The 25,268-nt window shown below is 45.0% G+C and overlaps 1 protein-coding gene across 2 annotated transcripts in view; it reads left to right on the top strand.

Annotated features, from left to right (window-relative positions):
* Positions 1–25,268, top strand: part of HECW1 (HECT, C2 and WW domain containing E3 ubiquitin protein ligase 1) — a 413,177-nt gene that overhangs the window by 362,002 nt on the left and 25,907 nt on the right. The gene's annotated exons all lie outside the window — the stretch shown is intronic.

The following is a 25,268-nucleotide window of genomic DNA, read 5'->3' as shown; positions in this document are numbered from 1 at the left end:
AAAGACTGATAATATATCAGCTGCAAATTGGGGTAAGATAGAGTAATTGCCTACAGAGAAGACACTAAGATAAGTAGACATAGGCCATGAATGTTGATAATTTTGCTAATATCATAAAGGTCCCCAGCAGAGGCGGCTTCGTGGAGGCATCCATGGGTTTCAAATTCTTGGACCTTGGACCAAGGGTGTTAGCACTGTGGACACTGGCTTCTGCATCTCACTGTTGGGTCAGATGATCCCAAGCATTCTTCTGACTTGAAAATCCAATATGTCTGTGGTTGTCTGGTATTCGGGCATTCTTTCACCACTTACTAATGTGCATAAGAAAACAGGTGTCAGTCAATTATGTGCAGTTTTGTGGGCAAGATACCCCAGATGTAGATATTAGAAATCTCCAGAAAGCTGCACGGGACATCTAGGGTGCATGCACTTGCTGCATCACCACCATGCCTGATTTGAAAACTTCCCCTGCGCTGACTGCGGGAGCTCCTGCTGTTGAAAGGGAAATGAGTCCTGAGCCGGCTAATATGGGTTCTTCTCTGACACGGCTGATCCGTGCTGCTGTTGAAGGAAGCATGGGGGTGATGCCTGGGCCTGCTGGGCTGAAAGCCTGAGTCTCAATACTTTGGTCATACGGCATGCGTGTAGCCCGGCCTGCTGAGGCTTCCAGCCATTGCACATGCCCTCTCCCTCCAAACACACTCTCAGCTCTGAAGTTCTTGAGGCAGAGTGTGTGCACACCAAGTGTTTGGCACAAGATAAAACAAAACTTGCCCTGTGTCGCTCCTCTTCCTGTAACTTACCAGCAAGCACATGAGGAAGCCTGGGAGGCAGAAGTGCACAGGCGGGGGCAGGCCGAGCAGGCAGGGCTCCATGGGAGGGATGTATGGCCCTGAGAGTTGAGCGCTCCCTGAGCTCACATTCACGAGGCTTCAGCCGACAGTAGCGAGTGCTATTTCCCGTACACCCAAATGTACAGTACCCAGGCCACGCGCGATATAACCCCTCAGTTCTCTCTCAGCTTGTGAGCAGGAAATTTAAGATGGTGTCTTGGAGGTCACGGATTGGAATCAGCAATCAATGAAGACTGATTATTGTAGGGACTTGCTAGGTATTATGGGGAATAGCATGAAATATCACGAATTTAACAGTTACAAATTAAGCACATACTGTGTGCTGGGAGGACACAAAGACAAAATAAGCAAGGTCTCATCCCTCAAGGAGCAGTAGTGGAACATATGAGTAAATCAACAATTACAATACAGTCGCTTAAATGCTAAGTTATGCCCACATCTATATACACATGCGTGTGTGTCAGCCTGAGATACATATATAAGCTGGCATGGTATTCTAGTCCCCAGGGAGCGGGGAGTGAAGCCCATGCATCCTGCATAAAGACAGGAACGTGGCAGAGGGTGTCGGGGACAAGCATCACAGTGAGGTGAATGGGACGCAGTGTTCCAAAGGAAACCGTGGAGTCAAGCGTGTTTCACTGTGGCCATGAAATAGAGCCCCCGTGAAGGCCTGATGGAAATCACAGAAGATGCTGGGCTTGTGGCCCACGTGTCGGCCGGCCAGCCTGCTGAGAGTGGCCTCGGTCACTTTCCATGGCGAAGGCACCTCGCCAGCTGCCCAGCCCCCTCTCGACCCGGCTTTGCTGCCTTCCACTCCTCTCTGCACCGAGGGGCCGAGGAGGCTCTGCAGATATGTCAGATATACTTTATTGCACCGAGGAAGGAAATTGTGGCATGCGGGATGTTGTAAGAATTAGCAAAGTTCTCTAGGTGGATCCCTACTGAGGGCTCAGAAGTTCCTGCCCTCAAAGTGCCAATTAACTGCTATGCCCTTTGCTCGAGGACTTGGCCCTGAAGCCAAGCACGCTGACTTTCCTCTGCTGATGTTCCCACTCTTGTTGAGAATGTTTGCTATGCATCCTGGAAACAAAGTTGCAGGTGCCTGTCTGAGCAACTAGGATCTGAACCCAGCTGGTGGAGATGAGGCTTCCTTCCAGGGCCACTCACTGGATGCCGAGTTGTTACAAAGTGAGCAGGAGACCTCTCCTCCGATTTAAGGCTCCAACTCGCGACACCTCTGTCCCCAGAGTCCACAGCCTACAGTGCAGAACAAGCCCCCACACCTCCACTGGGACAGGCATCAGATTGTATCAGGAACCTCCATGTGGAGTCACACTGTAATCAGGGCCTCAGAATTCCTGAGAGAGGGGAACTGGTTTTCTTTGCACAGTCAGAGCCAGGGCTAAGTGAACTTAAGCCGCCTGGGCAGAGTCTAGCTTTGAACAGGAAGCCCTGTTGGGCTTTGGGAAGTCTTAACAAACCGTAACACTGCAGTTAGCCCTTTTGCTTATTTTCCTGCTATAAGCCATCCTTGCTCCTTGTGGCAAATGGTTTAACAAATAAAACACACAGGTTTTTCCTTTCCTGTGCACCTGAGTGCTCTTTAAGCTCTTTGGCCAGCATTTGAGCAATGCGCACCCAGGAGGGCAGAGACCAGCAGGCAGTGGGTGCTATGGCTGCAGCCGGGAGGTCCATGACACTGAGGAAACCAGACTCCCGAGTTCTCAAGTCTGATTGCCCAGGACTCGACTTTCTGCCTCTAGCTGCCTGGTACCACCAGCAGGGTGGGCACTGCTGATCCCAGATCCCTGGGCCAAGCCCTCCTCCCTCCCTCGCTCCAAGGCGTCCATCACGGATTCATGGGGGCTGCGAGGAAGATGGCAACCACCATAACCTTCACATCACTCATGAGGAAACAGAGAGACCAAAGGAGGACAGGGCTTCTCATGCCCAGCCCTGACTTCATAAAGCTGGAGATTGTCCCTTGACACAGGACAAGCCAGGGCAGGATGCAGCCTGGGGAGAGGAGGGCGATGTGTTCATGGACACCCACTGCCTGCCCACCTCCTCTTCACTCTGGAAACAGAAATAAACATGACCACAGACCAGAAATAAACATGCAGAGACAGGGCAGCTTCCAAGGATTAAACACCACTCGGGATTGGCACGTTATTGGCTATGGCTGGAGAAGGCATCTTTGCACTGGTTATTTTTACCTTTCTTTGCGTTGTTATTCCTGTTCTTTATCTAACTCCACTGACCTTCTTCTGTGTCCCGTATTCTTGTTTGTTTTTTCTGACTCCCATCTAGATGATAAGCTCCACGGGAGTAGAGATGGTTTTGTCTTATTTTACTCTAGCACAATGCCCGGCACTTCAAGGTGCTCAGAACAACCTCTCACTGACTGCTGGTGCATAAATGAGTGTTATTCCACGAGTCATGCCAGTCTCTTCCTTGCACCAGGGTTGTTAAAGTAAATAGAGCTCTCCTTCCTTCCACGTGCACCTCATTGCTCAAAGTTCATACTTTCCTTTATCGTCTGTGGTTCCAAAGCCCCTGCAATGCCAGCGATATTTAAATGCTCACATCCCTTAGGAGCTCTGCACTCTTGGGATCACCATGCAGAACGCCAGAATGCTGCCTGTGACTGAGGGAAGGCCTCCTCCTCCTCACCCTGCACGTGCTTCTGCAGCAGCCGCTTGCGGGCACCACCCAAAGACATCAGTGGAGAAACCCCTGACACTGTCCTTCCCCTGGAAGCCTCCCTTTGAGAGGAGGTACCTCAGATTCTGCGGCCTTGTGCTCCCTGGGGCTTTGTATCCATGGGATAGAGCCGGCTGAATCAACTGCCAGAACAGGGCACAGTGATTCCACCTACTCGCCTTTTGTTCCTAGTCAAGTGTTGAGAGATACCAATATGAATAAATATAGTGAAAATTCTGTGTTACATACATTAAGTAAACTGAAACAAAATCTTTTTTTTGTTCATTTGCCTTTGGCCTAAAGGGACTTCCTGTAATTGCTAGGAATATTTCATTACTTATTCGTACCATCGACTTTCCAAACTCATAAGGACCCTGTTGAAGTCAGCAGTGGTAACACTCAGGCCCGGTTAGAGAGAGAGGATTGAGTCAGAAGAGCTCTTTGAGAGCTGCAGCCTGTGAGGGGCTCCCACCAGAGCTGTGGTCACCCGTGGACACAGCCCTGCCAGACTGGCCAAGGCAGGGCGAGGCCAGGAAATAGCACCTTAGTGCTCTTCCTCCACCCCCAGTCCCATTGGCCGAACCGTAAGCCAAAGGACCGTAAGCCAAAGGACAAAGGTTCTCCAGATATCACAGCCCACAGTGGCAGTCCCTAAGGTCACAGAGCAGGGCAGGAAAAGGTGGAACACCTGTGGAGGATGGGGGGGAGGGAGCTGAAACTAGCCACAGGAGCCCGTACAACTCAGGACATTCAACTCATCCGCTAGAAGTCTCACCGTTTGCTAAACTTATATGTCTTTAGTGATACAAATCTTGAAATACTATTCCAAATTCATGTCTTCATTCTTTTATTATGATAATGTCATTTGCATATTAATGAGGTACTCATATGCTACCCTTTGTATTCTTTTAATATTTATTGTATTTTATATCTTTCAGGATATAAACTTCTATATACACACACGCGCACACACACACACACATACATATATATATATATCTTTGGGATATTAACATCTATAAGTTGATAATTAGACAGAATAATAGAGCATCCATTGAGAACTTACTAAATATATCAGGCACTATTCTAGGCATGTCCATCTAACATTATAACCCCGATACTGAGTTATCCTACTTTTACAGATGAGAAAAATGAGGTATAAACATAACCAAAGTCACAGAGATAGTCATGGACCAGGCTAGGATTGGAACCCAGGCATCCTGGCTCTAGCATCAGGCTCTGGCCCCTCTACAAAGGCAAAATCATGTACATGATTGGGCCAATGACAGTACAATGTGATCAGTGCTACCCATACCCCTATTATAGCACTGGTCACATTGCATTGTAATAAGCATTAGATTAGGTACAAGGAGCTTTGAAAAATGAATGAAAATAAATGGCTGGCAGAGAAGGGGAGAAGGGACTTCCAGGTAGAGACCCCTCCCCCCACTACAGTCAAGCAGGAGGGAAGGAAGAGCAAACAGATGTTGGTTTTATGTGGCCTCAAAACAGAAAAGGAGGCTGGAAAGGCATCCTGGTGTCAGATAGGGAAGAGTGTTCGATGGCATTCCAGGGAGTTCAGGTTTTATCATGAAGATGGTGATAGGGATCCAGGCACGTCTTCAGAGTAGAGGAAGAGCCTGATCAGATCGGTATTTAAAACCAGAAAGTCAACTCTGGTTACAAGTGGAAGATGAATTGGAGTGGGCAATGTGGGTGTCACTTGAGAGGCTGTTGACATAGTTCTTGGAAGAGAGGATAAAGAATTGACATAAGGCAGAAGCAATGGTAATGGAAAGATATTTTGGAAGGACAATGAACAAATGAGCAAAATTTGATGACAGATTATAAGTGGTGGGAGATTAAGTATATGAAAAGCTAAATAGCTTAAAATGACACTAGTAATCACCTGAAATTCTACCTAAGTACTTACCAGTGCAGAGACAACTTCTTTTTTAAGTCAATCTACCATTCCTTCTTTTTGTGGTACCGTCTATGTTAAATGGCACTTCTTTATAATCTGAAAGAGCCAGATTCATAGTGGCTACAGCTCCACATGCTTGGGATGTGTTATTTCAATGTTTTTAATATTTGCTAAAACTTGATATCATTGAAAATTCTCCACTTGCTATAAAATGATATATAAGAAAATTCCAGGTAAAAATGCTCATATATTTTGAATGGAGGCATAAACAACAAAAGTATAAATGAAATGTGAAAAGGTCCAAATTTATTTTTACATCTAACACAATGTATGAATCTTGCAAAAATGCATATATTTTCAAATTATTATGCTTACATAGGAAAGATTCACATTATAGTTCAAATGTGCCTTTCTCTAAGGGCCTTCCCTGAGCACTCAATTTAAAATAGCTCGTCCATTTATAACATTCCAACTTAACATCCCTCTTTATTATAGTGACAATTTTTTATCACTATCTAAATAAAATGTATTTATATTATATGTTTAACACTCATTATTGTTGTTTCTCCCCCAGAATGTAAGCCCTGTGAGACTGGAGTCTTCCTGTAGCTTGTCACAAACTTGGCACTCAGTAAACACAGTGGAGGGAAGGAAAGAAAGGAGGGAGGAAAGAAGGGAGGATGGACAGATGGATGGATGGACAGACAGATGGATGGATGGATAGGATGCTCCTCAGTTAAAACTTCTTGGTTAATGAGAGTTTCAATCTCATTTCAATTTCTAGTTGAGAATGTTGAGGATTTAGAAAAACAGTAAAAATAAATTTGGAGCTTTTCACTTGCTGTTGAACGTCATTTAAGTTCCTACTAGTTCTCTCTGAAATCACCACTGGAAATTCTGTCCCAATCATTCTGAATGCCACTTTTCCCAGAGCAAATCTAAGATGCACTGAAGTCTGAACAATTGACATAGAGAGTTCCCTCTCTATTTCTAGGAAGAGTACCAGAGTGTCAGACATGTTCTGTTTGTTTTAAGTACAGTTATGTGTCAGTTAATGACGGAGATGCCTTCTGAGAAATGCATCATTAAGCAGTGTTGTCATTGTGCAAACATGATAGTGTGTACTTGCACAAACCTAGATGATGTAGCCCAGTGCACATCTAGGCTGTATGGTATGGCCGGCTGCTCCTAGGCTGCAGTCTGGTACAGCACATTACTATAATGAATACTGTCTGTAGTTGTAACACAACAGTAAGTATTTGTGTATCTAAACATAGCTAAACATAGAAAAGGTACAGAAAACTATGGTATAAAAGATAAAAAATGGTACACCTGTATAAGGCAGCTCCATTATAACCTTATGAGACCACCATCATATATGTAGTCCGTCATTGACCGAAATGTCGTTATGAGGCGCGTGACTGTATTGACACATATCATTCTAAGAAATTACTGTGTTATGAGTCATTCTTTATGTAATTGTCAGTGTGAGAAGAATTTTCAGAAGGAAGATTTCAAATCTGATGCTGTTTCTTGTGCAACCACCAGAAAGTCTGTGTGCTTATTTTGTGTCAGTGGTGGTGAGAAATCTAACCTTACCAGTGTCACAACCAGACATTTTAGGACCTCTCAAACCAAAATTTCCAAGAGGGGCCCAAGACCCTTTGCTAACTGCAAGAAAAATAGACTCCCGAGCTTTCTGCCCCCACCCCGACCTCTCTTGCTTTCCAAGCAGATACTACTTGGGTGGTAAAAATCTTCTGTTTTCAGTTCTTTGACAAGGGGAGGTGGGGGAGGAGGGAAGCTCCTTTGAGCATGTTTAGAGTTTGGCCAAATGGGTATTAAGTGTAATTGTAGAGTTTTATGGAACTTAAGAAATCCTGGATAACACACTTTAAATATCCCTTGCTACATCTGTAGAGTCATGAATTAGTAGGTAGAAACCACAATATTATAAGATCCCACTGGATGTCTCATGACCCTTCAGCCTCCAAGGGCCTCCTGACAGAAGAGCTCAGTGAGGACTTTTGATCTGAGCCTAGATCAGGTAGGCTCCCCCAGCCCCAGCCCACCCCCAACAACAGCTCCCAGGTACTTTTCTGGACACCTATGAGAGCTTGGCTGGTCCCATCTCTGGCTGAATTGCAGTAGCCTTCCTAGCAATGCCCAAGAGAAGCTATGGGGTAAAAATTAGGTGAGAAGTCACCATAAATGTGCACAGTGAGTTGGGACTTGGCCTTTTCTGCTCATTTCTGAACCCTGCTATCTTCAGAACTCGTGAGGAACTTCCAGTAGAAAAAGAATGAACTATTTAGTCAATGCTGCCAATACTGTAAGTGGCTGTGCAACCAAAAGAAAATTATGTTAGATTCCTCTCTAAGTTAAAAAATTAACTTGTTAAAACAACTTCTTTAGGAAAATCTAGGAGATTTTATGCATATTCTGGAACACTAACATTATCGAGAATATATTAATAAAACAAACTCAAGAAACCTTGAGTGGTAGAGATCTCTTTAATCAACATTGAAACTTTAGAATCTATAAAAGAAAATAAAGACATATTTGAATATATAAAAATTAAAATACTTTTTATGGCAAAAATGCCATAAACAAAATCAAAACATAAGCTTTGACTTGGAAAATGAATCTTTGCAACTCAGGAAAATCAGAGATTGAAAATCTGTAATACGGATTTCAAAGAGCTTTTACAATTTGGAAGAAAAAAAAGAGTTGGGAAAAAAACCCTAGAAAAATTGGCAAAGAACGTGAAAAAACTGTTTAGAGAAGAACAAATCCAAATGATCAACGAACTCATAAAAAGAATTTCAATTTTGCCAATAATTAGGAAAGTACAAATTAAGATAACAATTATATATCATTTTATAACTATCAAACTGGCAAAAATTAAAAAGTTATTGGTTTTTCGAGGGGACATAAGGAAAAGGATGCTGTCATGCATTGCTGGCAAAAACATGAATTTTTATATATGTTAAAATTTTAAAACCCATACACTGTTTAACCCACGAATTTATCTCATAGAAACAAAAGCACTAGTATTAAAGACTTTTCTAACAATAGGTAATATTTAGTGAGCCCTTATTATGGAACAGGTGTCTTTGTAAGGACTCTACATGAATTACACACCCTATTATGATCCCTCTGTCTTACAAATGAGGAAACCATACCATAGAGGTTTAAAACTTGCCCAAGCTAACTGCTAGTAAATGGCAGCTCAAACCACACAGTCTGGTTTTAAAAGCTTTACTGCAGCCCCTAACAAAATAGACAAGGGTGTTTATTTTGGCATCATCTGTAAAGGCACAAACCTAGAAGCTACGCAAATGTCCGTCGGCAGGGGACTGGTTACATTCATTACAGCAGGTCCACACTGCACTGTGACACGAGGCATGAAGAGACTGAATTAGAACCTTCCCAGAGGGTGGAGAGGCATTTCCTCAAGATAGCGTTGAGAGAAGAAGCAGAAAAGCGTGAACAATACAATTCAAAACTGAAAAATAATGACCCCAAACCTGTGTGTGCATAGATAGAGGTACGTAAATACGAACACATTAGTATGTGAGGATATTACTCAGATGGAAAACATGAAGGATACATCGTGGACTGTCGGCCCAGGTCACAGGAGATGAGTCAAGCTGAGAGGAGCCAGCCAAGCCTGGAGAAGCCAAAAGTGATTGATGATGATAAAAAAGTATATATATGATCATATGTATGAATTTATATAAAAATTATATGTGTACGTAGAAAGTAAATAAATCTCTAACAGCTAAGATGCCATTTGATACAAATGTCTTGGCTAAATTATTAGGAGGAAACATGTCTTAGATAAGAATTCACCAAGGCACTACTCTTGATGACTGAGGGCTTGACGCTGGGTCCTGCCCGCCGTTCTGCACACGAGCTCCTGGCATATTATAAATGCTAGACGCGCACGGACCTACCGTGCTCGCCCCACCTCCGGGCTCTTCCCTTCCTCGTCCCATCTACTGCCCCTCCCCCTTTACTCAGCACAAAAATCTTTACTAATTCTTCATTGTCTATAAAATGGAGTCCTGATTCCTCCGATTCTCGGGACAGCCAGAGCACAGAGACCACCTGCCTTGAGACGCCATCTGCCTCTGGGCCTGCTCCTCCTCTGTCCTCCCTTCGCTTCCTCAGGACACCGCTCTACTCCCCAAACGTGCCCGATTGTTTCTTTTCTCATTTACATGGGCCCAAATGTCACCCACCCTGAAATTCCATTTAAAATACTGTGCAGTTCCTTCATGACTTCTTTCCTGAACCTTCTTCTCAAGACAAATGTGTTTAGCTTCTTTTGATTTCTTTTAGGAAGCAATGGTTTTCAAACACTTTTAGCTGGAACTTTGTTTCCCAGTGAAATCTGCATTCAACCCCAATATCTGGAACAGGGGAGAGTGGAGCGGGTCTCCTGCAAGGAGGAGGGGCAGCTGACCAGTTGACCATTCAAACCCTCCCTCCTCCTCCCCATCTCCATGCTGCTGTGTGACACAGTTTGGAAAAAAACCACTGCTCTAGTCTACTGTCTGCATCTCTCACTCCCTCTCTCCCTGGCTACTTCTCATTATAAGCATTTGTGTTCTCTTTGAAACTGGATCAGGGCAGCATTGGATTGTGTTTGTTTGCCCCCTGGAGCCCACATGGTTTCTGGCATGGAGGCAGCACCCTCCTGAGGTGCACCTTCCTGAGGCAGAGCCACACACTGCAAAAGGCAAACCTAGGTTTAAGTTTCTCCTCCAACTCTTAGTTGCTGTGTGACCCTGGGCAGGTTTCTTAACCTATCTGAGTCTCAGCCTCCTTGTCCATAAAAAGCAGATAATGGTGCCTGCTATGGTTTGAATAATGTGTCCCCCAAAATTCATATGTTGGAACTTAATCGCCAATGTGATAGTTTTAAGAGGTGGGGTCTTTAAGAGGTGATTAAATGATGAGGGTGGAGCCCTCATGGATGGGATGGGGACCCTTACAAAAGGGCTGAGGGCATGGGTTCACTCTCTTGTGCTCTTCTGCCATGTGAGGACCCAGCATTTGTTGCCCTTTCTGTGACCTTTCTTCCCTTCTGCTATGTGAAGACGCAGCAAGAAGGTCCTCGCCAGACATGCAGCCTGCTGGCACCTTGATCTTGGACTTCCCAGGCTCCAGAAGTCTAAGAAATAAGTTTTTATTGCTTATGAATTACCCATCTGCGGTATCAGTATAGCAGCATGAACTTACTAAGGCAGTGCCTGTGTCAGTCTACTAGTGTCGCCATTAACAAAGTACCACAGACTGGGTGGCATAAACAACAGATATTTACTCTGTAAAATTCTGTGGGCTGGAAGTTCGAGATCAAGGTGTTGTCAGGGTTAGTTTTTTCTGAAGCCTCTCTCCTTGTCTTGTAAATGACCATCTTCTCCCTGTGTCTCCACATGGTTTTTCTCTGTACATGTATGTGTATGTGGCCTAGTTTTCTGTTCTAATAAGGACACCAGTCATACTGGATTAGGGCCCACCCATATGTCCTCATAACAACTTAATTGCCTCTTTAAAGACCCTGTCTAAGAACACAGTCACTTTCTGAGGTATTGGGGTAACTTCAACATATGAATTTTGAGGGACACAGTTTATCCCATAACAGTGTCTATTCTGTGTGGTGGTTGTAAAGATACAGGAAAAGTGACTGGCACTCAGTAGACATTTAACAAATGGTAGATGCTGTCATTCTTCCTTTGAATGGATATGCGTGTTTTATAGGGACAGCCAAAGGTGTTAGAGAAAGTTAAACTGGTTCCTTCAATCCAGGGCTTCTTAACCTCAGCACTGTTGACAGTTGGGGCTAGATAATTCCTTACCATAGGGGACCGTCCTGTGCACTGTAAGATGTTTAGCAGCATTTCTGGCCTCTGCCCACTAAGTACAGTAGCACCATCACCACCATCCCCAGTTGCGACAACCAAACATGTTTCCAGACATTGCCGCATGTCACCTAGGAGACAAAATCACTCAGTTGAGTGCCACTGTTTTCATGTACCCATAAGAAAAGAGGTTAGAAAAAGAAAAGGATCCAGCAAAATTTTTGCAGAATTAAAAGTATTTCTGCAGGCCTATACTTTTATAAAAATATTTCCAGCTTTGGAATAAGTCATTGCTGTGGTTGCATGTTTGCATCCCTCCAAAATTCATCCACCCTTATCAGTGGATTAGTGCCCTTATGACAGAGGCAGGCGGGAGCTCCCTGGGGCCTTTCCCTCCCCTTCCTCCATTTGAGGACGCAGAAGATGCCATCGTGGAAGCAGACAGCCGGCCCTCACTGGACAGTGAACCTTCTGGCACCTTGATCTTGGACTTCCCAGCCTTCAGAATTGTGAGAAGTAAATTTCTATTATTTATAAATGATGCAGGCTGTGATGTCCTGTTACAGCAGCAGGAGTGGACTAAGACACTCATATAGTACACATCTCTGGTTACTGGACCGGTATCACTGAGCCTTCAGACAATGACCAGGCGAGAGCCTCAGTGCAGTCAGTCCACTGAGTTCATGTTCTGATTCCCTCTAGTCCATCTAGAAGAGAATCTCCCACTTGTTTTGTTCATTCGCTTCTCCTGACAGTTGCCTCCTGGACTCAGAGGGCAAAGCTTAGACAGAAGCTACATCTCTCAGGGAACTGGGCTCCGGCAGGACTCCCATGGAGTGGCCGTGGGCTGTTGAGGAGGGCAGGAGGTTAGCTGTGGCCTGTGTGCTCTTACCTGCCCACCTCGCCCCCCACGCAGGCCTGCAGCTGTGCAGGGGTGCCAGACAGCACGCCTCAGTCCTCCCGCAGACCAAGAGGGAAAAATTACAGCAGTAACCACTGGTGGGGACGCCAGAGCCCAAGCCTAACCCACTATTAGCTGTGGAGATAGGAAACTAGCCTCGGGCCAAACCCTGAACTCAGCCCACGAGAATGCACTCTGAGCGGAGGGAAAGAAAACAATGCCAGGCTTGGTGTGGAAGCAAGAAGCAGGGAGGCGCGATTCTGCAAGGAGGACAGGGAACTGCGAAGAATCAAAACTCCACTTTGCTAATGTTTATTCCAAAAGCAGCTCCACGGTGGGGGGACATTGTTATTGTTGACACTTAGCACTATTTGTACTGCGCATGCACTTTCCAAAGGTAATTCTGATTTCATTTTTTTTAATACTAGCAACAAATAGCCCTGAGAACTGTTCTTTCTAGTAGCTCGCTGGGTAGGGCAGCTAGAAGGACGCAAGGCTTTAGAGGAGACAATGTCAGAAAGTCTTGAGTCATAAGAGAGAGCAAAAAATTGATGGAACGAGAGCCCAAACGGGGGCAGGGAAAGAGGGTTTATAGCACAAGTGGAGAGATTAGCTCTGAGAAAGGATTAGCCCCTTCGTCCTTGGGACTGAGAGAAGTGACAAGTGCAGGCTGCAGACGTACTTATTAATGACAGACACACAGAAAGCAAAGAACCAGAGGGAGGGAGAGGCTGGTGACACAGGAAGGGGATTAGACAAAAAGAAGACCCCCCTCTACTTAGTGGATGTGAGGAGGTAAGGATGCACGTGGCTGCAGGAAGGCGGGGTGAGAGGAGGCCACGTAGAGCCCTTCCTACCCTCTGCTTCTGGAAGAGACAGTCTTTGTCCTCCATTCCTTCTCCTGCTTCCATGTAGAAAATGCGGTGGGTGATGCCTAAGGCAAAAAGCTTCACTTCTGACCTTCAGGCTATTTTTCCCATCATAAAAACAGGATGTGGGACTTGGAGTCAGTGGTTTTCAAACTTTAGGGGAAAACTACAGAACTTATTTTAAATGCAGGTTCCCATAACCAGGGACATAGAATCTGACCTCCAGGCACCTATGTCCTAACAAGCACCCCTAGGATTCAGATGCCAGTGGAAAGGTCACCCCCACCCCACACACACACCTTTTGAGAAACACTGCCTTAGCTGCTGGCAGCTGCGAGAGCCTTTCGAAGAGTATGAGAAGAAAGCTAATTGTTCACGTCTTTGCAATCATGCAATTTTCACACCCAGAAGTGAAATCTACCCCAGGTTGACACGACAGGTTTTCACTAGATTTTCCAACACATGAGAGTTCAGAAAATATGAAAGGTCCAAAAATGAAAGCAATAACATTGGGACATTGAGTAAAGTGTGGAAACGTACATTACGTGGGAACATCATGAAGATCTTATGTACTTAAATCATGAGATTAAGAAAGGATAATTATTTTTAATTAATCGAAGTTACGAGGATAAGGAAAGAGGAGTATCTTTGAGATGGGCTTTTTTTAATATAATAGAACTTAGCAATTATGAAGAGCTTTTCATCTTCAAAGAACCCATTAACATTAAATTACTCTTTCTTTTAATTCTCTTGTGAGGCAGGTAAGCAAATGTTAACATTATTATCCCTTGTTTGTAGATGGGAAGAGAAGAGTGGTGAGGCTGTGATGTGCCCATGCAAACTTAAAATGGAAGGGACGTTTTTTAAAAGTTCCTACTAGGGACTCTGGAGATCCAGGTTTTTAGGCTATGAATTCACTTTTAGCCCTCCTGTGTGCTTGTAATATTGGAAAAGAAGTTACAGAAAAATTTGCATAAGCAACCCTTAGTGGGGTGTGGAAGGAGCTTGTGTCCTGCACAGGGGCGGGACATGCCATTTACAACTCTCCAAATTTCCCTGGTGTATTAGGATTTAAACTGAGGAAGGATTTCAAAAGAATCAGAGTTCATTAACTCGAGTAGACTCTTTGATTACGTTACTTCAGCATCCTAACATAAAATGAGGATTAAAAATTGTGCCCTGTTTGTCAACTCAAACTCTTTTTGATGAATACCTTATGGCTTGATTACACAAATGAAAATCGATGCTGCCCACCTTAGAAATGTGCTTTGAGGAGAGAGGAAATGAAAGCACTCCAGTAACGGTATCAAGGGCAAGAATCAATTAGAACATGTGGCCAAGAGAATGGCTGCAAAATCCTTAGGGTTGACTCTAAGTATAAAAATTAACAAAATTGGAACTATCGTTTAAGTCACTGAAAGATGCACTTTCCAGGAAATCTGTTCATTTTCTGATGGTTAAAATGCCAAATAGACTCAACATATTGTCTTCGAAAGACTTTTTGTCTATTGAAAGAGGTTTAAAAAGCAAATTAGTGAAGATATAGAGGATTATTTTCTGTTTAGCCTCAATTTCATGAGGGGAAGTGGGAAGGGAGAAGAGTTTGATAGCAAGAGAAACGGGAATAATAGGAGAGATGGGACCAAGGTAACCACCTCGCGTAGATTTTCTAAGTCGAGAATAATAGAGCTGTGCAAAAATAGTGTTGGAACAGCATAGGCAGAGGTGGACCAGGGACAGAAGTACAATCTTAATCTAACTGAGGACAGAATCAAGGTATCCAAATGCTCTCAGGATCTGAGAAGGAGGATGATTGGAGGAGATGTATAAAGCTAATGATCAGGAATATCGTTGTGAAATATAAATGGAAATGACTGTAGGCTTCTAGGAAGGTATGTGATATAACCCAGGATAAACCCTCCAGCATAGACTGAGAACAGCTAACCCTTGATTTCTTTAGGGGTACAAAGGGCAGGAAAGACTTCTGATTTTCAGACGATGAAGAGCAAACATAGTCTCTAAGATTGGCTCTCCCTACTATCCAGACTCCCAGGGACTTTCTCTTTGTATTCTGATCTCAAAGAATATCAATTAAGTCTGTTATCTAAAGAAGAATATAATCAGTACATAAATCTTGAAAACAACAAAGCTGGCCAGAACACAGTCACAAACCTCAATATCATGTTGATTTATTATGTCGTTTGGCTTATGCATCCCGTATTTTCCCTCCGTCAATGCAACTAACTCAGAACCTAATACTTAAATAGCTTCAAGTATTTCTGGTAGCCTGATTGTTTCAGTACGTACACCTTTGTGTAGCATGGCGACTCAATACTGTCGCAGAGCCATTATTATTTTGCATTCATGTGAAAATTACAGAATGCCATTTCAGTTTAGACTTAAGTTATATTTAAATAATTCTCATATTTTCCTGAAGCATAATGTCACTAGATTGTATGCCCCACGGAACCTTGAAGGCCTTGTCTGTTATGTTCCCTAAGTATCCTGGCAACTAGCACAGTGCCTGGCTTATGGGAGATACCTTATTATGACTTGTGGAAAGACTGAATGAATGAATGAATGAATGGAAATTCTAAAAGTTGTTTGGGTTACATCAAGTTGATTTTTTTAACCTGACTCAGATTTAGTGAAATACTGTGAATTGAATAATGAGTCACCAGTAGGAGAGGGATGCAACATTTAAGGGCCTGTAAGGCACTATGTGTTCTGTCTGGAGCACAGTGACATTGCCATCCCTGTGTTCTCTGGTCTGTGCAGCTCAGATAATTAAGACATTCTAAACCTTTACCTCCCTGGATTATCCTGTTAGCTGAGGACGTAGCAGGTTTCAGAGCATTTTAGTTATCCAGGCAAGCAGCCTTTTTTGGTCAAATATTCTGTATAATTCTGGGCATAGAACGAGATACCATCTCTCATTCTAAAGCTAGATCGATTCTCTTCCTTCATGAAATTAAATATATGACTTTAGTGGAGCAAGTTACAAATTGCAAGAGCATGTGCTCAGTGGAAAGTGTTCCAGACAGGTAAGGAGGAGGGGTGCCCTTTGGGTTGGGTACTCTGTTACTGTCCTGGTGCTGCTGTCGCAAATTACCACGAGCTGGGCATTCTCAGTTCTGGAGGCCAGACGTCCAAAATCAAGGTGTCACACGTCTGCATGCCCTCTGAATGTTCTAGGGGAGAATCTGTCCTTGCCTCTTCCAGCTTCTGGTGGTTTCAGGCGTTCCTCGGCTTGTGGCTACCCTTTGCCTCTGTCATCACATGGCCTTGTCATCTGTTTCTGTGTCTTTCCCTCTCTGTCTCTTACGACACTTGTCATTAGATTAGGGGCCACTTGGATAATCCAAGATGATCTTGTCTTCACAGACCCTTTTTCCAAATGAGGTCACATTTACAGGTTCCATGGTTTCATGGGCATATCTTTTTGGGGCCAAGGTTCAACCCATTATAGATACCCATTCACTCACCTTCCATCATAAGAACCTCCAAGTTTAACACTGCAGTATTTCATTTCCCTCTGAGCCTTTGGAGTGTCTATCTGGAGAACCCACCATATTTTGATAGAGAATTCACCAATCCTCCCAGCAGCCCCCAGAGGCCTATAAGAAGAAATCTGTAGTATTCCCCCAAGGTAAACAGGGAAGCTGAGGTGAGGAAAATTTCAACAGTTTGCCTGAGCTCATGAGGCAAATTCACAAAGGAGTCAACCTTAAAAACTAACTACCAAGGCTCAGACAAAAGCAAAATAGCAAGAAAGTTAAATGGCTAAAAAGTTAAACTGAGAGCTGAGCTATTATATTTTCATTCGTTGATTAACTACTTTGGTTGATTTTGTCCAATAAACTGCCCAGCTGTTTGACTTAATGAGTGTGCACATGATGACTTGTAGATACAATCTCAGTCATGAGCGTCTGTGATATCGCAGAACAAGATATTTGGACCCTCCCAATAAAGAATACTTAGAGATTGAGGATGTAACACCCACTAGAGGTCAATGAAAGCATCTTTGAGTTTCTTTGTTATGATTTTCCGACCAGAGTCAGAGTGATAACATATCTGAACATATCTGAACACAGCAGGAATCAAAGATAGGGGCAATATTTTCTATATTTATATTAGTAAGAATGTTTATTTTCATAGACCTTCACTTCTCAGCCCCTTTCCACATTAACTGAAGTTAATTATAATAATCTGTCAAGAAATGATTGATACATTCAATATTAACACAGGCTAACCAGAAGGATGGGTCCAAAAATACCCACACTTTCGAATGATCAATTTTCTTCTATTAATAACTACGTTTCCCTTTGAATTGAAGTTTTAGAATCAAATCAATACTAAGCACATTATTTGCAACCTAGGTATAGTTGGAGGGTGTGTTGGGGTCCACACAATGCTTCTTGAAGGGCTTTCTCTAGGAGGGAGCTGCATGCTTGGCCGCCATGTGGAGAAAAAGCCGCTGTGTTCTCACCACTCTGTCCCCTGCAGGGCAGATATTAATAGAGGGGACTTGGCAGCATCAGGGCTAGACATTGGTTTCGGTTGCTAATTAGCAATCTGAAGATAATATCCTGTCATCATCTCGTGTTGGCAGAGTCTCTTTCATGGCAGATGAAGAAAACGTCAAGTTTTCTCAGCTAATTTGCAAAACTGTTTCTACACACAGGGAAGTTATGAAAACCAAATACAAATCATGCCTTGCATCTGCAATGTTTAAACAAGTTTTGTGGCATGTTGGGGAGGGTACTCTTTGCACATCTCCCAAACATCATCTGAATAAAGTTGGATATAGAGAATAGAACCTACCCAACCCCAGCAGTCTGGACCTACATTCCACTCCAGCCACCTGCTCCCACATGGCCCCCCGACCTCATTATCACCCAGAACTGTGCCATGTCAGGGACTGAAACTCTAAAATCCCACTGTCAATCATGCCACAGCCGGCGCCCCCCCTTCTCCCCCGACCACAGCTGCTCACAAGCTCCCGCGCACCATGGACTTACCACCTGCTGGTCTGGCAGGGCCTCCCTCGCCCCAGGCCCCCTGAGCTCCCCCTTTCCTGGCACACACAATTCCTCCCCTATGTGCTGCACCCTGTCTGATGAGCGAACACCGCTGTGGATCAATACTGTGATTCCCTCTCCCACATTCAATGCGGGAGCAGTCTCCTATACCTCTCACGCCTTGGAGGAAATGAAATAATCCCAAGAGATGACGGTACAACTCTGCATCACACTCTCTGATCTCAGGAGATTCTACAGCAAAGCTCACCAGTCCTTTTCCCGGGGCATCTTCCATTTCACGGTCCTGAAAGCCCTACCAGCCAAAGTCTCCTCCATTGTGAGAGGACTTCGGACCCTACTGAAATAGAAACACTGAGGTGACCACCTCAATTTCTCACCCTGAATACAAAAACCTACCCAACTTCGACACCCTCCCTGAGTCCCTCCCTCCGTTCAAGGCAGACCCGGCCACTCAGGCCCTGGACCCACCTGCTCCCACCTCCCCCAGGCCCCGCTCCAGCAGTTACCCCTTTCTCACCTGTAGTTACACCTGATGCTCTCCCTGCTTCTGGCCCCTTTTCTGTGCTCAGGTCTTCACCTACTGAAAACTCATTTCTGTAATCATCGACAGAACTGCTCTTTCCATGAGCAGCAGAGACCACCTAATCCACAAACCCAGGGAGCTATTACGACTCTTGACTTCAATGGACACTTTATTGTAGGTACAAACTCCTGTTTGAAACTCTACCCCCTTAGATTCCGAAATGCCACTGTCACCTAGCTTTCCTTATGTTTTTATTATATGTGAATAAACACGGTTTTATCACATCAGTAATATACACCCATTATAAAAAATTTAATACACATAAGAATATATCTCCACACAGAAATAAATGCTATTGTTATTTTGACTTAAGTTTTTCCATGCTCTTTTATGGATAGGTGGATGCATGAGTGGATGGAAAGGTAGATATAATTTTGTATGAAATATAAACTACATAAATTTATATAAAATATAGCAATGTAATCAAAGTTTTATAAACTCTACATTTATATTTTCAGCCTTGACCTCTCTGTTGAGCTTCAGATATTTTTATCTCAGTACTTACTAGACATCTCTCCACCTTGGTCCTCCTGCAAGTTAACATCTAGTCTCTCCCACTGAGCTACTTCTTGCCACCCTCCTTCACTTCTGCTCACACGAAGCTCTCTGTCCTGCTGATTTTCCTCCAGAATGTTCCTCACGATCACCTGGACATGTTGTAACACCCTCCAATCTGCTCCGTCCTAAAATCTGCCCTTCACATGGCTGCAAACTGATTTCTCTGAAAGTGCCAAACCAAGTACGTCACTCCCTCATTTAGACTTGTCAAGAGGGCCTGCTCATCTCCAGTTTGAAGGCTGAACTTGTTGGCATGAAAAATAAGACCTTCCAGAACCTCCCACCCCTCTCTCTTCAGCCTGATCTCGCATCTGGACACTCACGCTTTATGCTGCAGTACTCGTGCACCGCATGCTGTTCTAAACACCTCCCGTTTGTTCCTTGCCTGTTTCCTCGTGTGACTTTGTTTTCTTGAAAAGCCCTTCCCTGTCTCCTCAAGCAGACTAGTTCTGTCCATTCTTCCAAGCTAATTCTAAGGCTTACCTCAGTTGTCCGGAAACCCTGCCTAGATGTAATACCCCCAAGCCAGGCTGCACCTGCCTCCTCTGTTTTCACAGCATCCTGTGCCCTTGTCTTCTGCGGCACTGCTCCATGGCAACAAAACACTGCACTGCTGTGTCTGTCCCCTTCCTGTCCCCTAAACTTCTCAGAAGGAAGGGGTACCTTTAGATCTTTTTATACACCTGGTACACAGTAGGCACTCAGCAAGTTTGTTGAAATTGAAAAATGTGTGAGCACACTGCAGTATCTCTCACATTGAAAAAACAAAACCCCACACCTCCTCTGATATCACACCCTCCCTCCGCTCACCACGTAGATTCACCCACCGCTGGCCTTCACTGGCCGTCCCTAGAGAGAGTTATCTGCGCTCACTTTCTCCACTGCCCCTCCCCCATTCTCTCCAGCCTGCCCTTCCTCCCCTCCACCCCATGGAAAGAGCTCTCAAGAGGGTTGCCAAACCCATCCTGCAACCCTCAGACCTCCTGTTGTTACCTGATCTCAGAGGCGCCTGGCACAGATGGCCTCAGCCTCCTTCCTGAACCACATGCTCCGTGTCCCCTGGTTCCCGCCTTACCTCGCCGCCTTCTCAGTGTACTTTACTGCTGCCCCTCATCTTCCAGATCCCGGAATGCTGTATCAGTTAGCGCTCAGCCCTTGGGCCGCCTCCATCCACACAAACTTGCGTGTGATCTTGTCCAGCTGCATGGCTTCAAATGCTGTCTACATCCAGTTGGCCCCACGTTGATCTCTGTAGCCTGCCCTGCACTGGAGGAATTGACTCTTGGGTACAACTGCCTATTCGCCAGTCCACGCAGATATTCACTAGGCATCACAGACTTGCTCCGTCTGAAAGAGAACTCTCAATTTTCTCCTCCAGACCCTCTCTTCTGGTGTTTCTCATCTCAGTAAATGGCGCCACCATCTACCCAATTGCTCTGGCCCAAGACTGTCCTTGGTGCCTCTCTTTTCTCACCTTTCCACTTCAATTCATCAGTAAATCCCCTTGGCTCCCTCTGATCTCGTTGTCTTCACTACCACCCCTCGTGGAAGCCACCATCACCTCCCCTGTGGGCACAGGAGCCTCCAGATATCTCTCTGTCCCCACACTTGCCAGCCTCGCCTCTGTTAGTGCAGCACACAGTGTGATCATTTGAACTCATCATTCAGTTCATTCCATAGACCCCAGTTGAAACTTCCAGTGGATTCCCATGACACTTACAATGAAATCCAGAGTCCTTCCCGGGGCCCGCCCAACGCTGCATGATCTGTCCCCTGGGAATCTCTCCAAACTCCTGTTCTCCCTCCTCCCCTTCTCTCTCTGGGGTCCAGCCCCATTGGCCTCTTTCTGTTGTTTGGACAAACCATGCATCTTCCTACCTTGGGGGTTGCTGTCCCAGCTTGTAGCACTCATTCTCCAGGAAGCTCACTCTATTTCTTAATTCAGATCATACATCAGCCCTTCCGAAAAGCTGATGCTCCCTGGTGCATTCAGGAGGACTCATTCTCCCCTCCCATCATTTCCCCAAAGAAACTTACAGCCCAGATACTTACTGGGAGTTTATAATGATATTTGGTGAGTAGGAAGGAGTACTTAGAGATTCAGGGAGCAATGAAAAACTGCTCAGACATGCAGAGAGGGGTGCGAAGCCTTGGAATTTATGACCTCCATTACCCAAATGGCCTTCCTCAAGTTTTCAGGAAAGGCAAATGTGTCAGTTAGAAAGGAGAATAGAATCGCCTATTTAGATATCCTTTCCCCCAACTCTGTGCTGTATTCCAGTGGTTCTCAGGGGAGGCGGTGTTGGTCCCACCACTCAGGGACATTTGGCAATGTCAGGAGATGGTCTGGGTTGTCACAACTTGGGGCAACTACTGGCATCTAGTGGGTGGAGGTCAGAGATGCTGGCCAACATCCTGTAATGCACAGAACAGCAATCGTCGATTGTGCCAAGGTTGAGGAACCTGCTGTAGTCTCTTGAGAATCGCAAAGGACCCTATAAAGGACCTTAGCCCGTGGGGGTCCAGGTCCATTACCAGGGAAACAGTGTCTAGGGAGATCCAAGAAGTATCTGGGATGGAAAATGTGACTGCTACAGAGAGAATCTTCTAGAACTCAGCCAACACAAACCATCTAGCTTTCAACCTGCAGGAGATAGGCAACGCATAGGTGGGTGCAGTCACCAGAGTCATGGCTCAGGAGACAATCCCTTATGATGGTGTCCTGGGGGCATCCAGAAGTGGACACAGTGATAACAGCACGTCTGGCCTCGTTCAGTGCCCAAGAGGATGTTTTTGAGCCTCTAGGATTTGCCAGTGAGTGCTGGTGCTGACAGATGTTTGTGCTCCAGAAGATGCCATGGCGATTGGAAAGGGACTTTTAAACCTGGAGACTGTGTGCAGGGTTTTGAGCAGATCTTCTCGTCCTGCCAGGTGTTCCTCCATCGGCCTCAGTCCCATGCCCTCCACAAAGGCAGCAAGAGCCAAGCACATTATCATCAATATCCAGGCTCTTTACCGTGCCCCAGTACACTGTCTGGTCCCTTTCCAGGCAGGACGGCCGGGTTGCGGTGGGGGGCCAGCTCCAGGTCTCCCACATCTGAAGCTGGTGCAGGGAGTGGTTCTCGCGCTGAGCTGCGTGCGTCACATCAAAAGATGCAGAAGTCGAGAATCAAGCAGAGAGAGACTAATACCTTGACGTCGTGATGCAGCAGGCCAGGAAGAGATCAAGGTCACCAAAACCAGAAGACACCTTGAAACAATTCTTAGGTGCCCAAGTTTAATGCCAGGAAAGCAAACTGCCAGAAATGCCACAGCAGAGCCTTTTCAGACTTGGCATGTTGCCCGGGTGCTGCACTGAGGGTTTCACTCTGTTTTGGTATCGCTTTCATATAAAGGGATTAACTAGAAGCCTTTTAAAAGTCTTTTGTTCCACCATCCAAAATGTGCTTCCAGGGTGTCATTAGGTCTTTTATTGTCTCCACTTGGCAAGCCCTGCCGCTTCCCCTGCCATAAGTCTTGGCCTGGGAGTGAGAGATTCCTTTCACGTGCTTCTCAACTGCATTTTTTGCCGTTAAGACAACTGCTTTTCTTTAAAGAATCAGTTGGAAAATACACTGAAATCATGACGTACTAATTCCTTCTAAGACATGTTCCCATGTGAAGTTTCACTAGAGAGATTGAAGAGGGAGTGAGGAAGGGAAGGAGAGACCTGCTATTTCAGCCTCTTGGTATAAAACATCCACCTCATCTTCCCACACGTTGACTCAGGCACCTAAAACTCTGCTCTGCAGTTTGGTCTTTCCATCCATCTTCCTGGATGGAGACCTACCATAGACATTGGAAATTTGAGCAATTAACCTAGTTAACGGAACAGGGTTCAAATGGTGTATGATATTTCAAACATTTTCTGTATGTTTGTATCATTGTACTCCACTGAGATAAAACTAGTTGATAATTTTCAATTTAATTTCATTCAAAAAAAATTTTTTTTTTTTTTGAGACAGAGTCTCCACTCTGTCACCTGGTCTAGACTGCAGTGGCATCATCATAGCTCACTGCAACCTTACACTCCTGGGCCCAGGCAATTTTCCTGCCTCAGCCTCCCAAGTAGCTGGGACTACAGGTGCGAGCCACCACACCCAGCTAATTTTTTTCTATTTTTAGTAGAGATGGGGTTTCACTTTTGCTCAGGCTGGTCTCAAACTCCTGGGCTGAAGCGATCCTCCCACCTCAGCCTCCCAGAGTGCCAGGATTATAGGCGTGAGCCACCACTCCTGGCCCCATTGAACAAATCTTGATTGAGCCCTTACTTGTGCCAGGAGCTGTGATATGTAAATGCTGTTTGTAAGCAAATCAGAAATTTGCAGTAGGAAATTGCAGGCTAGCCACTGCAGATCCAGTCCGCATTCTCACCCTTCAACCTAGGATGGGTGCTTACCTCTAGGGTTCTGAGGTCTGGTATAAGAAACCAGACATGCCAGTCTATGGATAGTAATTTATTAAACTCCCAGATGGAATGACCTCCACTAGTCCTTGTATGAAGTCTTTTGGCATGTTAGCAATTGCCCTGGGCAGTAGATACCATTATGAACCCCATTTTACAGATGAGTAAACTGAGACCCATAGATGTTAAACAGTTTTCCCAAAGTCACACAGGTCAGAAAATTCAAACAGAGGCAGGGCAGCCTGACATCAAACCTCGCAATGTCATCCTGCACACCACGCTGCCTTTCTTGGATTATTGGCAAGCAGCCCAAAGTGTTATATACTCAGTCATATACTCAGGGTGAGGGTCAAGTCTTTGTTGGGCCTTTAAGCCACTTGGGGAAATGTGCTGGAAATGTGTGAAACTCCATTGCCTTTTGAACTCTCACTGAAATGTACAAAACCCAGATGGAACTGTGAAAAATCCTTGCCAATAACGTTGGCTCCTTTCAGATCTCCTGCCATAATTGCCCTTTGTGTCTTCATGAAAGGTCAAAGTGGCTGTAGTTGTTTTCTGTAGCAGCAGATGGAGTTTGTCTCCCAGACGTCTGGTGAGGCGTTCCTGTGCATGCTCCAACAGTGGCATCTGCCTGTTCCCAGAGCTGCCCGATGGTCCCAAAGTGAACTGGCTGCGTGCTGGAGCCGGGCTCCCCCAGGGCCCAGGAGCAGACGGATAGTGATGGAAAACGCTTAGGTTTCCATCAGACGGGAGAGGGCCAAACCAAGTGTAAAGCATTCATAAAATGAAATATTTTGCAGTCTGTTAAAGTTAGTAAAAACCTCCATTCACAGATACGTGAGGGTGTCTGTGCTGTACTGTGGTGTGGGCACGGTGGCCCGGCGTGTGCCGTGCTCGTGCCCACTGATAGTCAAGGGGAGAGGCCCCTCACGGTCACAAATGTTGCGTTGGGTGATCGAGTGGACTCATTTTTTTTATTTGATTTTTTCTATATTGGTTGTATTTTTCTTCAGACTAAAAAATATTTAATTCCACTTCTTTTCCTTCTGCAGGAGGGACGGGGTTGATGATACCAAAAACAAAAACTTGCAACATACTAAAAGCAGGGATAGGAAAATAACTTGTGTCAGAGTCCAAGGGATGTTTCCACAGCCACGTGGTCAGTGGGTGGGTTGAGAAATCTGTGAACTGTTCCTGAGGGGAAACAGACCATGCCTTCTCACCGAGGAGACCTGTACTTGACTAACTCTCAACAGAAAGGATTTTTTTTCCTGATAAATGTGGGTTCCTGGTATTTTGCTATATTGCGCATCTTCCTGCGGTGTCTTGGGTCTAAATGGGTTTCTGTGGAAACACATCTCTAATTGGTAAATAAAGGGAGAAAATATAATTTATGTGTTTTTTTAAAAGTCAGGAATATGTCTTCAGAATCTCCTGGGAGGTTTTAAATTGCACCCAAAACAGAGCCAGAGGGAGAGACTCTCTGCCCGCCCCTGCCCAGGGAGGCTCCATTCCTGACA

Source organism: Propithecus coquereli, unplaced genomic scaffold, assembly GCF_000956105.1.
Source record: "Propithecus coquereli isolate 6110/MARCELLA unplaced genomic scaffold, Pcoq_1.0 Scaffold252, whole genome shotgun sequence".
NCBI classification, from domain to species: domain Eukaryota; kingdom Metazoa; phylum Chordata; class Mammalia; order Primates; family Indriidae; genus Propithecus; species Propithecus coquereli.
The sequence above is the reverse complement of the archived record's forward strand: the minus strand, read 5'-3'. Positions and strand labels throughout refer to the sequence as shown.